This window comes from Corvus brachyrhynchos, unplaced genomic scaffold, assembly GCF_000691975.1.
Source record: "Corvus brachyrhynchos isolate BGI_N302 unplaced genomic scaffold, ASM69197v1 scaffold9, whole genome shotgun sequence".
NCBI classification, from domain to species: Eukaryota; Metazoa; Chordata; class Aves; order Passeriformes; family Corvidae; genus Corvus; species Corvus brachyrhynchos.
The window spans coordinates 1,730,685-1,748,236 of record NW_008240037.1 but is presented as its reverse complement, the minus strand read 5'-3'; the positions used below and the strand labels follow the sequence as shown (position 1 = coordinate 1,748,236).

General features: G+C 36.7%; 1 long non-coding RNA gene across 1 annotated transcript; it reads left to right on the top strand.

The window, feature by feature from the left end:
• Positions 1-265: 265 nt before the first annotated feature.
• On the top strand, positions 266-16,108 carry LOC108449054. The gene is made up of 3 exons (XR_001865152.1): positions 266-622; positions 7,112-7,117; positions 16,098-16,108. It is a non-coding gene; the product is annotated as an uncharacterized LOC108449054 (long non-coding RNA).
• The last annotated feature ends 1,444 nt before the right edge of the window (positions 16,109-17,552 follow it).

Below are 17,552 nucleotides of genomic sequence, written 5' to 3'. Positions count from 1 at the left end.
TGGGCCCACAACACCCCCAGGCAGCACTACAGGCTGGGACAGAGTGGCTGGACACCAGCCAGGCAGAAAGGGACGTGGGGGTACTGACTGACAGCAGCAGACAGCCAGCTGTGCCCATGTGACCAAGAAGGCAAATTCTGTGGCCAGCAGGACCAGGGAAGTGATTCTTTCCCTGTACTCAGCACTGGTGAGGCCACACCTTGAGTGCTGTGCCCAGTGCTGGGCTCCTCAATTTAGGAAGAATGTCCAGGGAAAGACAACAAGGCTGGTAAAGGGTCTGGAACACAATTGCTGTGAGGAGCGGCTGAGGGAGATGAGGTTGTTTAGACTGGGGAAGAGGAGGTTCAGGGGAGACCCCATCACTCTGTACAACTCCCTGAAAGGAGGCTGTAGCCAGGTGAGGGTCAGTCTTCTCCCAGGCAACCAGCAATAGGACAAGAGGACACAGTCTAAAGCTGCACCAGGGGAAGTTTAGTTTGGATGTTAGGAAGAGTTTCTTCACAGATGGGATGATTGGTCATTGGAATGGACTGCCCAGGGAAGTGGTGGAGTCACTGTCCCTGCAGGTGTTTAAGAAAAGACTGGATATGTCACTCAGTGTCATGGTCTAATTGACAAGGTGGTGCTGGACTTGATGATCTCAAAGATTGCTTCCAAACGAATTGATTCCGTGATTCTTTTGAATCCAATCCCTGTCTTCACCCTCTTTATGGCCTCTAGCATATTCTGATGGCCTCTGTAATTAAAATGAGATTGAGATTTTTATCCTTGCCACTTTCTTTTCTCAGTTTTAGTAAGTCAGTATCTTCTTTCAGCTGGTCATTAAACTTTGTTTCCATTACCACTGATGGGTTTTTTAAAAATATATTTGCTGCTTGTTACTCTTGGGAGTAATTTCCTGTAAACATTCATAAAAGTATCCCAATTTCTTCTTAAAAATTCCCCTTTAAAACCCTTCCCTTTTAGGAATAGAAGATATCTGAAAATTATTAGCTCGGTCTAAGTTCATGCTCCCCATACTTGGAGATTGGCCAGGCCAGCTAACACTTCCTTACTATGTCCCTGCTTGTCTTTTTAGATCCGATTAATGTCTCTTGTCCCCTTCCAAGACCTTTCACACACACACACACACACACACACACACAAGCAAACATGCACTCCAATTACAATCACTATAGCACTAGAGAACCTATTTACCCTGTTTTCAGAACACTTAGCCTAGTCTCTAGCCATGGGCCGTCATACATCTCCAGGAATTGCAACAATCAGGTCAAAAGAAGCCCTAGTACTTGCGCTTTTCTATTAGACCCTATTGTAAGAGATTTGAGAGGCAAAACTAGACCATCCCTTAAAGGTCCCATTAAAAATATGATTCTTTATTAAGTAATAGCACTAATTACATTTTCTTGTTCTAAAGAATGGCATTGTTACAATGCGCTTCCAGTCATCACTGCCTTGAAAGGCTTTTTTTCCCTTAAGCCTAAAAGCAAGTTTTGATTGCTAGATAGACCTGTGACATACAGAATTTTTGTAAACAAATAATTTTCTGAAACCATTGTGGAGCTTCTTGGCTCAAAGGAGCTCTGACTGGAGGCAGAGACATAGCATCTTATGACACAGTCCTTATGGTGAAGCATGTTCTTCTGATAGGAGTCAGTCTTGGCTTTGCTTCCATAAAGGAATTGGATATGTTATATGCAGGTTTACTCCAGGATCTTATTTGACTTGCATGGCTTTAGACATCTTATACCACCTAGCAGAAAGAGAAAGTGAGATATAGGGATTCTGTATGTGCTGTAAGCCCATATGTACAGCTACATATAAAACTATACGTATATCTAAGGATTTTTCTTCCTGGAATACTGAAAAATCTACAGGGGATAAAACCCTGCAAATCTGAAGCACAGCATAACCTGTATTCATATCTTGTGGTAACAGGATAAGGAAGCAAGGCATGCATAATATTTAGCTAATAACAGGAAGATAAATTGTGCATGCTCATTTGAGGAAGGATGTTTCAATTTAGACACAAAAGTGACAATGTTCATCTCCTTTGTGACAGTAGGACTTTCTAGACCAATGCTTGATTTTTGCAACATATTTATCCTGTTGCTTTATCCTGGAAGACCTTTTGCCCCATAGTAAGAATTTGAAGCTTTAGTACCAATGTTATTGAAATAAAACTATCTAGAGAAAACAGATATGCTTACAAGGCTACAGGGGAAGAGGGGATGTTTGTTTTAAAGACAGGTAGGGATGTTAAAGTTTGTCTCAGGTGAACACCATTCTTGATTTTTCTTTCCCAACAAAACTGAATTTCCCCATGAAGAGACTTTTGCTTTTACACTAAATTGTAAAACACAGCATCAGTCGAAAGCCTTCTTTCATCCAGATGCCCCACAGTAAAACTTGAAAGGTTTTATTGTGACAAAATTAGGACACACATTGGGAATCACTTCATAGTAATAAATCTGTTTATAAGCTGGAATACTAAAACTATAAAATTGTGTCAAGTCAGTCATATAAAACATAAAAATCCCACAGATATGACCTGTATTGATGGTAGGAAGGGTAATGGTAAAAATATTTTTTTTTCTTTCTAATTAGTGCCTCAAGGAAATACTTTTGATAGTTTCTATTAAATACTCCTTAGTTTTAATTATCTTCCCTTGATTCCAAGGTTGATAGTTTTGTCAGCATTTCAATAAAATGTTCTGAAAATATAAAGAGACCAACACGATCAGTAGTACCTTCTCCTTAATTCTTTTTGTCACTGAATATTCAGAAACCAATACAGACTTAGCCAACTGGCAATAGAATAAGTCAAATACATTTACTTCAAATATTAGAGTGGCATTCTATAATCCATCTTTTACTTAAATTAAAACTGGGTGTCTAAACTTCTACTTATCAAATGCATATCAATATCTCTACTTTCCAAAATGAAAACAATAACCCTGGCAAGCATTTTTATTGGCTTAAATGCAGTAAAAACATGTCTCCCTTTAATGTGACTCAGAACACATACTTCAGTTACAATTGGACTTCCAAGCTCATCAAATTCAATAGGAGTCTATGTTGACTTTCTAGTTTTTGTTCAGGACGTGGGCATATGACATCAGAGGCTGGCTTTGCAAGCTTGTGAATATTTTTGGCTCAATTGTCTTCTACCAGTAGGTGTCTTGCAGCTCAAAAAGCTATACCAGAACTCTCATGCTTTGATCATAAATACCTCAGCACAGAAATGGAACAAAAGTAGAATGTGCTTTGATTAGAATATGTTCCAAAAAGATAAATATTTTAAAGGCTCTAATTCTGCAAATGTAATTTTGTCATAAGCTCTCGTTTGGAAAACTAACCAAAAGGATCTTGAAACATTGTTTTCATGCTGGGCCCAAAGAAAAGGGATCAAATCAATTACAAAGATTTACTAGGCCTGCACAGCATAGTGAAACACTACACACAGATAGCAAACAGCCCTTAAGTGAGCCAGCTCAGGTATTGGATATGTACTCTTCACCAAGGCAAAAGTACTGGACTGTGCAGAGCAGTGGTGCTCCAGACATGAGCTGATTCCAGAAGTTAAGACTTCTCAGGTGCAAGGGAAGATGTTGCTGTGCTTGGAACTGGTTGGAAACCCACTGAACCGTTCTTCTGATTGAAATGTGTCTCATTTTAATTGAACATTTTTAATTAGTGAACATTTTGGTTTTGTAAAAGAGAAAATTATGTCAGAAAAGCTAAAATTATTTTTTTGCTGATGTTCATTTAGTCATTTCCGGCCTATATTGTTCTGACTTTCTGCTCAATAAACATAAAATATTTCATCATAGAACTTAATATTTTCTTTTTACTTTATAGTTTCTGGATTTTGACCTTTTACTTCTCTGATGGTTAGCTCTCTGAATGAGATCGGTTTACACAATGTAGTGTGGAAGATATAGTGTGGAAAGATACAGTTCAAGAAAGTTCAAAGAAAGTTCACAGAAAGCAAGGAATAAAACTCCAAAATTTAAATTCTATGAGTCCATAAGATTTAACATTCATTAACATGCCCATGTTTTTTTAGATAATTTTAAGCCTTTTAAGACTTTTGAAAATTTGACCTTTCAAAATTTTTATTTTTCATTGTGTATACAATGTCACTTATCCCAATATAGGATAAGGACACATCCTGAAATGTTTTAAATGCCCAGTGGATTAAAAATTTGAATTCATTCTCTCTCATTTGACATATAGTATTAAAAATAATTTAAGTATTTCCCACTGTACTTTTAAACCATATTTTCTTAAAAGTTTTAAAATGTCACAAGAAATGTCACATTTGTATTATCTTTACTGAAAGTTGAGCATAAGTACACCAAGGTACAACAGTTTAGCTTTCATTAAGTGTTCCAATTGTGCTAATCATGGAGGTGCATTTGTCACAGATGTTATATAAAGCTCCCAGGACAATTAAACAAAGGAGTTTTAAAGTATCTGGTCAATGGAGTAACTCCCCTGCTAAAGAATAATGGATGTGTTTATCCACAAAATACAAGGATGTATGAAACTTCTGTCATAAAAATGATCAACCTGGAGTGGCTTAAACTAAAGTATCTTTCCTTAGTATTTAAAAAATGGACATAATCAGTTTCATAAAGCTCCTGAAATTTAATTGTTGATGACATGTCTTATTTTTGTGGAAAATTACGCTGCTTAAGGACAATTTCTTTCTAGATGGAAAGTGCACTACTGCAAATACATGAGCTCTACTATTTCTTGAGGTGCTTGCATTTACTGATTATTCTGTACTGTTTCTCAAACATTTCTGCCTACTTCTGCCTACAATATAACTGCCTGATATATGTGTATCCCTGAAGTAAATTGATTTATCTAACTCTATGCAGAGAAATGCTCTTCACTTAGGATGAGGGAAAGGCAGTGGATGTCTGTCTAGACTTCAGTAAGGTCTTTGCCACTGTCTCCCACAGCATCCTGCTGGAGAAACTGGATGCTCACGGCTCGGATGGAAGTTTTCTTCACTAGGTGAAAAACTGGTTGAATGGCCAGGTCCAGAGAGTGGCAGTGAATGAAACCAAATTCAGTTGGTGGCTGGTCACCAGTAGTCTTCTGCAGGGATCAGAATTGGGCTGGTCCTATTTAACATCTGTAATGATGATCTGAAGGAGGGCTTTGAGCACATCCTCAGTAAGTTTACAGATGACACCGTGTCAGGAGAGAGTGTTGATCTGCTGGAGGGTAGGAAGGCTCTACAGAGAGCCCTGGATAGCTTGGATCAATGGGCTGAGGGCAACTGTATGAGGTTCATCAAAAATGGGTGCCAAGTCCTGCACTGGGGTCACAACAACCCCAGGCGGTACTACAGGCTTGGTTATGAGTGACTTGAGAGCTGCTCAGAAGAAAGGGATTTGGGGCAGCTGGTTGCCAGGCAGCTGAACATGAGCCAGCAGTGGGTCCAGGTGGCCAAGAAGGCCAATGCCATCCTGGCCTGTATCAGGAATAGTGTGGCCAGCAGAACCAGGGAAGCAACTGTCACCCTGTACCCGGTGAAGTCACACCTCAAATCCTGTGTTCAGTCTTGGGCCACTCACTTCAGAAAAGACATTGAAGTGCTGAAGTATTTCTAGAGAAGGGCAACAAAGCTGGTGAAGATCTGGAGCACAGATCTTGTGAGGAGCAGCTGGGGTTGTTTAGCCTGGAGAAGAGAAGTCTCAGGAGACAACTTACTGCTCTCTACAAATACCTGAAAGGAGGTTGTCTCCAGGTGGGGGTCCATCTCTTCTGCCATGCCTCAAGCAAAAGGATGAAAGGAAATGGCCTTAAATTACCAGAAGTCCAGATTAGATATTAGCAAAAAACTTTTTTACTGAAAAAAATTTCAGGCATTAGTATAAGTTGCAGAGGGAGATGGTGCAGTCACTGTCTCTGGAAGTGGTCAGGAGGTGATCTGGATGTGCATGAGCAAGCATTAAAGACCAGTATATCATGGTGTAAATGCCTCCTTTACAAAGATTTATTTAGATAATGAAGAGCCTCCAGTTTATATGGAGCACTAACATATGTGTCTGTATATTGTAATATACGCTTAGAAAGGCGAGCTCTTTATTGGGACATCAAATATAACAGTTCCCATTCGTACAGATTGCAACCAAATTCTTTTCAACCTGCTTCATCACCATTCTAACCTTCTTCCCAGAATTTATTTTTAAAAGAATTTGGAAAGAGTTAAAAAAAGACTATGTGACTTCTATTGGTCTTGGGAACTAAGGATTCTGTGTTGATCTGTATTATATTTGACTTCAAAATTACAACACAGAGATATGCAAAATGGTAAAAACGACATCTGTGTTTCATTCAACATCTTGCAATGACCTCTTCTGGGCAAGTCAGGCTTAAAAAGACAATAAAAGGAAATACTGACATTTTTCTGATAATGTCTTAGCCTATGGTGATTTGTAGCTCATGGTTTCTTTTAGCAAGATGCACTAGTTTCGGTTTAATAAACCTTTGATTGGTTTATCTTTCATAAGTTTTGCCCCATCACTTTTTGGACCTAAATCTTCAATTGTAGAATTGCATACAAAGCATTTGCCTTGAAGCTGGATGGCAACTTTTAAGGATACCTTAGTTTTTGTATTCGTAACTGTTTATCTATATATAAATATGTACTTATGTTTACTCAGGATGTTCTCTTCCCTCCACTACAGGTTGCTTGAATTATAAGCTTTCCTATTAATGTACAGAATCATTTATAAGCATGTCTGATCTCACATTTCTTTATCTTTATTTCTCTGCTTCCTCTCTATAGGCCTTCCACTATGTGCAGAGAAAATAAAGAAATAGTACTCGATAACTACATAAAGTACCTTTAGTACTTCCTCAGTTACATTAGTGTCATTCTCTCTACCACCCACAATCTCCACAGAAAATCTGCTAATAAAAAATTTATCACTGCTGAGAACCATGGCACTTTTTTCCTTAGTCTATTCATTCAAAGAAAGTAGTTGCTTACTATATACAGAATGGTAATAAATCCCATCTCACTGCACAACAATGTATTCTTGTTCTGGAAAATATTTTTTACTACTCGTGAAGGCATTATCATCAGTTGTTTGTAGAAAGCAAATGATGCATTAAGACATTGCCAGAAACAATTGTAAGAAAAACAGGACTTAACTACTTCCATTTCTTGGATCAGCGGCAAAAGTAAATAAGAAACTACAGACTTGTGTTGCCATAAACACCATCTTCTGAAAATGTGGAAACTCAGAACTAGGAACATTAATTGCTGTAAACTTCCCAGAGAATATGTGATAGATAACAGCATGCTCTTCTTTCTTTATATCTAACTTAAATCTACCCTTCTTCAGTTTAAACCATTGCCTCTTGTCCTGTCACTACATGCCTTGGTAAAAAGTCTTTCTCCAGCGTTCTTCTGAGCCCCTTTTATGCAGTAAAAGGCCACAATAAGGTCTTCCCAGAAGCGTCTCTTCTCCAGGCTGAACGGCCTCCATGCTCTCAGCCTTTCTTCAAAGGGGAAGTGCTCCTCTGACCTGCTCTAACAGGACTGTGTCCTTTTGGAGGCCCCAGAGCTGGATGCAGCACTCCAGGTAGGGTCTCAAAAGAGAGCAGCAGAGGGACAGAATCACCTCCATCAGTCTGCTCTTTATCTGCAGCCCAGCATACTTTCTGGACTTTCTGGCTTTCTGGACTGCAAACACATTGCTAGCTCATGTCCAGTTTTTTGTCCACCAGTGTTCCTAAGTCCTTCCCTGCAGGACTTCTGTCAATCATTTCATTCCCCAGACTCTAATAGTATTGGGGATTGCCCTAGCCCAGGGACAGGACCTTGCACTTGGCCTTGTTGAATATCATGAGGTTAAATAGAAAGCAAATCCTAGAGATGCAGGTTCAGTGAGGTAGCCTGAACAAAGTGCATGATTACCACATTTGGTAATAACATTAAAAGCTTCTGTAGTAAAGCTTTTACAGAAAAAAGTCAAAACCAGATAATCAGAACTTTGGCTAAATGCTTCTTATGTAAATGATTTACATAAAATATTTAATATATGTTAATAGCAGCTCTAACAAGGCTTAGAGGTATAATTAAACCACTCAGGCTTGGCAGGAAGTAGTCAGTCAACAATTAATAAAAACCAAAAACCAAACAAACCCCTCTCAGAAAAATGAAAAGAATACGTGCAGTTATATAGACTCTACAGCTGGTTAAAATATAACCATTTTTTCAAGTGAGCTGAGCCATCAAAGGAATCTGAATTTACATCCATGATCAAAATCTAGAAAGTAATCTAGAGATAAAGATGTAAATCTTCAAACATACATATATTAGACATGCAACCAGGTTAAGGATGAAAAAAGATTATGGAGAACTTAGAAGAGGATGCCCAGTCATCAATCCCAAAAATCTTTCAGCTTCTAGCAAGTTTTGTCTTCAGAATTGATGGAGATCTTTAGGCAGGTGACATTTCCTGAAGTGTCTCAGGGAGGCTATTTCACAAATACTGCAGAGGCATCTGGCTGTCCCATTTTAAAAAGCCCTGCATTTCATATTTATTTCACTTGTAATCTTTTGCTACTGATGTTGTATCTAGAGACTCCTCTTCCTAAATAAATTCTTTTTGTGTTACTATTACTTTTGTCTGATGTGATGAATCACTGTGAATCAGCACCAGGTGATTCAGAGGCTATGCCCTGTACAGCTGCTGGAAATTGTAATCAAAGAGGCCAGCTTGATTGGTCCTTGCAGGGATAGTCCCATGTATATATACATGAAGATCCCAAAAGCAGGTGGCTATTAACTAGGTAATGAAGCTTAGTTAAATTTTTGGGGTTGTTTTAGGGGTGGTGGTGAGGAAATTGTTGGGGTTGTTTTAGGGGTGGTGGTGGTGAGGAAGTTGTTGGGGTTCTTTTTCTTCACCTTTTCTCATGAGGGGGTTTTTATCTTTGCCTCCTTTTGAGGTGGGTTGCTGGTTTTATTTTTTTTTTTTATTAACTAGAAGTGAGGGGAGCTCAGGATGAATCAGAGTAATGCAAACTTCAGTGGTCTGTGTGAATGACTTTGACATTTATATGGAAGTGGCATGTTATGACTAGGTAACTAAACTATAGGTAAAGCTAAAAGTAAGGCTGTAAAATCTCAAGTTTCAGTATAAATCTTCTTTTGAGCACTCTCAGTTTATACCGGTAGAAAAAATGTGACACAATAATGGTGCTAACTCAAACAGAGCAGTTGAAATGAGGCTGCTTTGCAAAAAGTCTGAATAACATGTTTTTCTCTTGTACACAAAACTGTGTATGTATTTGAAAAAACAGTTAAAGTTTGCTTAAATCAGCTGAGTGAGAAGGGGCAAGACCAGGGGTCAAAGACAAATCCAGTGACTATTATAGACCTGTTTGCTATGATTGGTACAGATGGTACTTTCTGACTCCGTCAGTTGAAGTCCAGCTGTGATGTTCCTGTGTTACCTCTCCACTAAGCTTCCAATAGATCATTACTCATAAATAAGTCTTTTAGGCTGATTTTGAAGGGAATCCAAGGTAGCCCCACAGATAACTGTGTAAGATGTTTCATCTGCTTGGATTTAAGAAGTTTGTTGTAAAAAGCCAGTCCACAAAGTGTTTATTATGGTGTGCTCTTGCACTCTCTGCAACAGCACTCTTGTGTCTCACTTTTTTAATCCATGTGTGGTATTACTCCTATGAGTAAATAGCTCTTATCCAATCCAGATGTTGCACAATCTTTTCATAAACTTGCCAAGACATCTGATGCTAGAGCTGTGATGTCATGCATGCTCTATCCACCAACACATTAATACCTTGCTCTCCTAGTCACATACAGCTAAGCACCTTTTCAACTCACATTCCTACCAAACAAACTTCTACAAAGTAGTTACTTTGAAAGCCCCTTCTTTCTTTACTGTTGACCTTGTTGCAGCACATCAAACATAGATGGTTTGATACTGGGGAATTACTTGTCTAGCTAGAAACTAGGCTGGTAAGGGTGATCTGTGGGATAATCCTGACACAAAGTTTCATTAGCATAAATGGGGTGCCCTGTGTACCCTGTAGTATGTCCTTCATACACAATGTGATGAATGGTCAGGTACAGTGGTTTGAAGTCAGCTTTTAGAGAGCTGTTCAAAGAGAATGCTCTTGTAGCATTGATGTTTTACCTCCTTGAAACCAGTGAAGTTAGAACCCTGCTGAATGTTTTCATGGTGACTTGCATCTTGAGGTGTTTAAGAACATGCCTCTAAATTAGTAAATTCGTTTAATAAATAATGCAGAGAAACCATCTACGCTTTCCTTAGAACAAAGCGGATATTTTTGCCCTCTTTAATAAATGTTACATCACCAATGAACAGCAAAAAACAAAAGTTCCTATGAAAAACAAAATAGTGTTTTTCCATTTTTATATGAAACTCTAATACTGCATCTCTGGCACAATGGGATGCTGTTCAGAGAAGAAAATTAACAGCACTTCCTGTATCACTTTGTCACTCAGAAATCTGCCCTTGAGCAAAAACTTATTTTTTCCAATTTTTTAGTGTAAGTGAAATCTGGAGCAACCAGCAAAAGAACAGGCAATGCTGTTCTGCAGGAATGTAATACATTCCATCTCTGCTGGAACCCTTACTAAAATTCAAACTCCAGTTTTCATGTTATCCAGATTTTTTTCTTCTTTAATATTTTTACTTTTCCATTGAACTCTCTCTTGCTGAGATGTTACATTATTCCTTCACTGAGAGTCTCTGGTTTATGCTTCTGTTTATCTTTCTGTCCATCTGGTTGTACATTTGTGGCTATGCAACATATAGAAACATAAGGCAAAGAGTTTTCAAGATGAGTTCTTATGTAATATATTGAATTTACATGTTTTATTATGTGGTTTTTATTACCTTAAGACAGCGTTAAGCAAATGAGTAGTTTCAGGTAGAACTTTTAGTCTGATCAATTATAGACATTTAATTTTTTAACCATTGCTTCTTCCTTGACATCTTCTGTCCCTAGTCATCTTGAAGAAGCCTTTATATTTGAAGATGTGGACAGTGGAACAGTTGTTTACATAGCTGTTATGGTTTATATTTTCTGTTTAGTACAGAGCTACTTCTGAAAAGTACGTGAATGAGAAGTAACCAAAGCCACAGAAGAGCGAGCTTAGTACTATTTTACACCCTAACCTCATATGGATACCCTCAGGAGTGAAAATATCATTCCTCTGTGTAATCCATGTAATTGCACACATTCCGTCAGATGAAATATGGGGGCAAAGTGATTAACTCATATTTTTTATTATATTGCATGTTTTACAAAGATTGGTTATTAAATAACCTCGTGAAATATATCTCTTAGTGTGAAAACAAATATAGTTTCATTTATTTAGCATTTGTTGGCCTGTGAACTCAGACCTGTGCAAGTCCTTATCCTTGAAGTAGGCTTACCCTTATGAAATTTCTGTAAGTCTGACAATACTAAAGGAAACTAATTGCACATGTGATGATTTATTCTCTTAATATAGAACTTACATATATCAGCAGAATAATGTAAATTTTACATAATTGTTAATAATGGTATAGGAACCAAATTTCGGCAGGTCAATAAAATGCAAATGTTTATTAAATAGTGTGAATCAGTAATAAAAATGTGCAAGTCTCAGAATTTCAGCTAAAACAACTGAGAAATTGAACAAGTTCCAATGTCAGTCTATAGGGTGTAATTTCATTACTGGTTATTTCATGGCACTAGTGATTTCACCTCTTGGGTAGCTGTATCTGGATTTTTTTTTTTTTTTGGTCAAACCTAAAACCCCAAACACTGATTTTTCTTCTTTAGGAAACTGAAACATGGACATTTTTGTCCATAAAATTCAGAAATTTGTGTATGTGTTGGCTAGAGTCAGAATTCTTGCCAAAGTCCTGTGTTGGTCAAAAGAGGTTGAGGGAAGCATATGGTCTTTTCATTTAATTGAAAACTAATTCAGCTATTGAATAAACATTGATAGAAAATATTTCTTAGCACCAATAATAAACCAAATACTGTGTGATTTCGGCTGTCCACCCAAATGAGCAACCACTTACTCATCTTTCTGCCATCAAACATCGTTTTTAAAGGATTTGATGACAGTGGTGGCCAGGATAATAAGGTTTCATGTTCTGCAATTCTATTCTGAATTTTTAAAGTGCTTTTGAACCTTTCTCCTTATTTCTCTGCAGCTGAAACACTTCAGGGAAAATATGGTTTTAAAAAGTAGGGGGAAAAAATGCAAGTTATTATATTGAAATTTTTAGAGCACATAACCACCAATTTCATGTTTTATTTTGTTTTAAAGTAAATACTATAAGTAAATATTTTGCCTTAGAAAACAAAGAGATTTCTGAGGGTTTAGATTATGTAATTATCTGAAGTCCATAGAAGAAGCTTGTATTGGCTAAAGCCTGTACTTTGCAGCTATAAAAGAAGTAATGATTTAATTTATTTCTTTCTTAAATAAACATTTAAAGGCCAACAGTAACTCAGTTTATGAAAGTACAAATATTAAATCCTACCAAAAAAATACCCTTTCCTGTTTTGACCCTGAGAAACATTTCACTGTGTGGTCTGGACAGGTACTTCTGGTCAAATTATGATAATGAGTCAGATTTTATCTCTGCTTTGTGTTGTGAATTGGGAAGGCAATTAATGTGGAATCAATTTGGGAGTCATCCTGTATAAAGCAATGTACATTATTACAGAAGGCTGCAAAAGATAGGATTTCATGTAATGATTTGTCATCAACATACATTTACCCTTCTGCCTCATGGCATGAAGGCTGGATAAATCATGTTTCCATACCCAAGCAATATAACTTTGATGTATACTGTAGCTTTGGGAACACCTGTGCATCAACCATGTCATGCTAATAAAGATTAAAGATCAAAATGCTTAAATAATTCACCTGTTTTACATCAGAGAGAGACAGATTCTGACAGTACAAGACAAGCTAAAACAAACAGAATATAGAGGAGAACAGGAATTTCCTGTGAAAGTCATTGAATACTCCAGATGTCATTGTGTAAATATAATCTGAACAAAAACCCAGGGATCACTTTTGTGTACTGTAAAATAAATTGGAATTTGAACATTTTACTCTGTCCCATCAATGTGTATTCACCATTGCATTTCCAGGTTCAGTTTTAAAAGCTGTACCCTTTTCAAATGGTGTGAAACTGAAATGTAAAAGAAATATAGTACTGTATTATGTACAGAACAAAAGCTTATTATACTTCAGAAATAGTTAATAAAATTCAGTTTTGAAATAGAAAATAGATTTGCAAAACAGAAATATGAGATAAGACTTTTGTCTCAATCAAGAGGACTTTTCCAAAAAATGCAAAATGTAACAGAGAACAAGGTTACATTTTTGTCTCATTTTTAACAGCTTGGAAAAAAGAGTACTAGAGCCAAAATGTTGCCTTTAATGTTATTTTCAATATTCCACCATGATTTTTATCAGACATCTCCCTTTATAAAAGGGCCTTTTTTCTCTTTCCACGTTGGGGCCAGTCTTACTACAGAGCAAAACAGATCTTCATTTCCTTTTTCATTTTTGACATAGTTAAATGTGAGAGGAAACATACCAGTCTGCGACTGATGTGTTCCCACCCTCTCTTTTCTCTTTTTGTAAAATGAGATGTCAATAAAACCTTAAATCATTTCAAAGTGTTAGTTACAGAAAATCTAGCTATCTTAGGTGCTGAACATAATAGGAAAATCACAAGCCATGTTTTAAAGAGCATCAGTTTTCAACTGGTTTTACAAGGACTGGGCAAAGAAGGTGAAAATAAACCAAAGTATGTTTAAAAAAAAAAAAAAGAAAAATATTTGAAGGAAGACTTCTTTCAGCATGGGGGAAAAAAGCTAAAACAATAAAAACCAAGGCTTTTTAATAGGTGTGGGGGAGGTACTTGCAAGCAGTTGAAAAGAATCAGAAAATGAGAAATCACAGGGCGAAAAAAGTTTAAAAGGTGAAAATAATGAAATGTAAATAAATGAAACATAAATCAGGACCAGACTGGCTAGAATAAATTGAGCAGAATTTACAAGGGAAGAAAGAAATAAAAAGAAGCAGATTTATTTCAGAACTAAAGGCCCTTCAAAGAAATCCAGAATGTATAAGAAAGTTGACCTAAGTGAAATGATGTGCAGTTAAAACTGGAAACATAATTAAAAGTAAAGTGGTTGGAAATATTATTATGAACAAAAACCTGAATACCTAAAAATTGAAAAGAACAGAAAAGTAAAAATTAATATTGCTGACTGAAATATAAAACTCAAAGTAAATAGAATAGAATTTAATTCAGAGTGCAAAAGTAATATGGCACAAAAAGCTGCAAGGCTTCAGTCTGTTCATTTCTAAAACCTACCTCAATGGAAGAGACTTGGCCTTCATTTTAAATATACAAATCAAAATTGGAAACCATTGCTTTCCATAGGGAAAAATGATGTTTCCACTTTTTATTTGCAGCACAGTTAAGTTTGTTTTTTTTCTTACAATTTCTCAACACAGAAGTTGAAAACACACTAAAAACAGAGATCTCTTTTTTTTTTTTCTTAATTTTACTGACATTACTTTGGCAAATACATACCCTGAAATAAGCTAAGATAATATTCCTTCTTCCCTGACACGTGGTAGTAGCAGGCCTGATATCTTTGACTCTTTTGTCTGACAAGTGGCTACAACTGGACACAGGAGCTTGTTCACACAAAAGATGATTTTTTTTGTATGTAATTTTATACCAAAGGACAAAATTAATATTTTGTTTAATGAGAGGAAGGATAAGTGAAGAAAATCAAGTTTCTATCAGCTTTCTTGAAGTCCTGTGAAAGATGCTATTTAATGTTCCGAGCAAGTAGTCAGAATCAAGTACATCTTTATTTTATGTACTGTTATAGGTTACTTGAGATAGGAACCTGTTCTTTTTCTGTACTCATGGTGAGCTCTGCAGATTGCATATCTGGTTCCTGTAGAGAAGGGATAGACATTTAACTCATCACAGACTTAAAGGTAATCTGGTATCTGTGCTTAAATGCTCTTCCTTTTCACTAAAGCTCTCTCCCAACTTCAGTTGGAAATCAATGAAAAATAAGAAATGTCACTGTGAGTCTGTTGAAATGAGGCTGCCAGAGTATGTCTCAGATATTTATACTTTTTTTTTTTAAAGATCTAAACTTGCTAATAAATTTATATTCATAGTGTTGCCTTAAATTTACTGCCTATATTAAGTATCTCTACAATAAATGGTGCTATTTCTTGTTCCAGAGTAATTTTCAGGTAATAGTATATGTATCAGAAATAAGGAAAATCAACACTTCTGAAATTAAAATACCATGTCACCTTCATTTTCTTAAAAAACCCTTTAAGAACACAGCATGGAGTTATTCTGATCCACATTTACAGTAAGCATGCATGCGAGGAAGAGATTTTCAAGACATAAAATCTTATTAGTGAGTATTATATTTCTTTCTACTGTAATAATAATGTACCATTCTCTTTTTGAATAGAGTATTTTATTTCAAAGTATTACCTTTGGTTACTGTTATAGAAGCAACCCCAACAGTTTTAAAGTTGCTTTTAAAACTCGTGTTGATGGCAATAACAGTGAACTTGTGTTTCCTTTGAAAACTGAAATGTATGGAACATGCAGCTATTTGAAAAGATATTCTTAAATAGGAAAAATTCCCTAATCCGACATGGAAGCTGGATAACAGAGGATAGCTACTCTCCATACTATAGAAATATTTTCTAATTTCATATAACCAAAATGGAAATGAAAGTGTTCTTTATGATTGTATCCTTAAATGCATATTCATGGCTGGCATTGAGCAACAGAATTAGAGAAATGGACATTGCCTGATGATTTGGCTAATGTTTTCATGCTAAGAGACAACTTCTCTCCTATTCTCTGCAGGTCAGCTGGCACAAGGACTCATGATGGAGAAAAATGGTACTGTCTCATTTTGTTGAAAAAGATAAATGTCAAGGACACCCTTCACTGGAATTGCAAATCCTTCATGATTCATAGGCTGACATATAGGGTCATAGGCTTGTCACAGCAATAAGAGCATTGACACAGTAACAGGCTAAGAGAAGATGATGCTTACAATGAGGGAAAGGAAGGATGGACATCTGTTAGTGTAGCCTTTGGCTACACTAGGTTCCTGGACAAAATCCTACAAACTATATTTCATAAAATATGAACTTAGGTGTCAGGATCATTAAAATTTTTCTTGGTTTCTTTCTGCCGTACTCCTATTATTTCAACCCACGGCTGCTGGGTTTTGACCCATTCAGACAAGGATTCTGTGTTGCTAAAACCCTTCATTGAAAAAGAAGGGAGTGGTTACTATGGACATTATGCAGCCTCCTCTGCCTCAAGCAGAGTTTCTGAAAAAGCTTTGTGAAAATGAACTTTTCCTAAGGAGAGGAGGGGAGGGGGAAAAAAAGTAAGAAAACTTTCTTTGCTGTTTTGTCCATTCTTACTGTGACAGAGAGGAGGTTTTCACAGTTTCAAATAATTAATGAGTCCCCCAGTTAGACTATGTGGCTACGCTTTAGAACAAATTTCAATACTGTTCTTTGTTATCCACAGTAAGTTAAATCATCTGTATCAAACGTTATTTTGTTGTACGAAAACTGTCTGAAGGAACACTATCAAAGTTTTAAGACAAGAGGTATTGAAGTTTCAGAAAGATGATTAGCTGCTCCTTGTCACAAAACTGATGCATGATTTGGAAGTTGTAAATACAGTTATTAGTTATCTATGGAAAAAGAGCAGACATGAATACAATATACATTTGTCTTTAAGCTGAGAGGACATTTAAAGAATGAGAATGAAGAATACAAAGGAATCTAGTTAATATGTGTGTGGTTAATGATTTCTAGTATGTTTACTGAAAGAAAACATGAAATTGTTCTTCATTAAATTTGTTGATGACACACAAAGAGACAGGGTATTTATATTCAATTTATTTGGCAGGGTGTGGCAGCAGGGGAGCTGCTGGGGTGGCTGCTGTGCGATCAGACCAGCTTAACCCAACAGGGTCTTTTCTGGTGCCACACACAGGCTCTGGAGGAATTTGAGAAAAGGACAGTAACCAAGAGAGGTAATGGAAAAATCTTGATCTGAATATTACCAGAAAGTGGTATACTTGTGAGGAATGTTCTGTAGTTGCAATGTGGTGTAGGGGCAAAGGGTGTGGTGTGCATGTGTTGTCCACCGATGTCAGTGCAGTCATGATATCAGTTCAACTTTGGTGGACAATTCTCTTAATCAATGTATGTGAAGTTTGTCTAGATTGTGTGATGAATGTATATTTTAATGATAATTTTTAAATATGTGTTTCACAGAGGTGAGGGGGGAATGTCTGGGGGGCAGATGGTCCAAGTGTAGGCAGAATAGATAAAAACTGAAGGAAGCTGCAGTCTGTAGGGAACCCACACTGGAGCAGCTCTGGAAGAGTTACAACCCATGGGAAAGACCCTTGCGGAA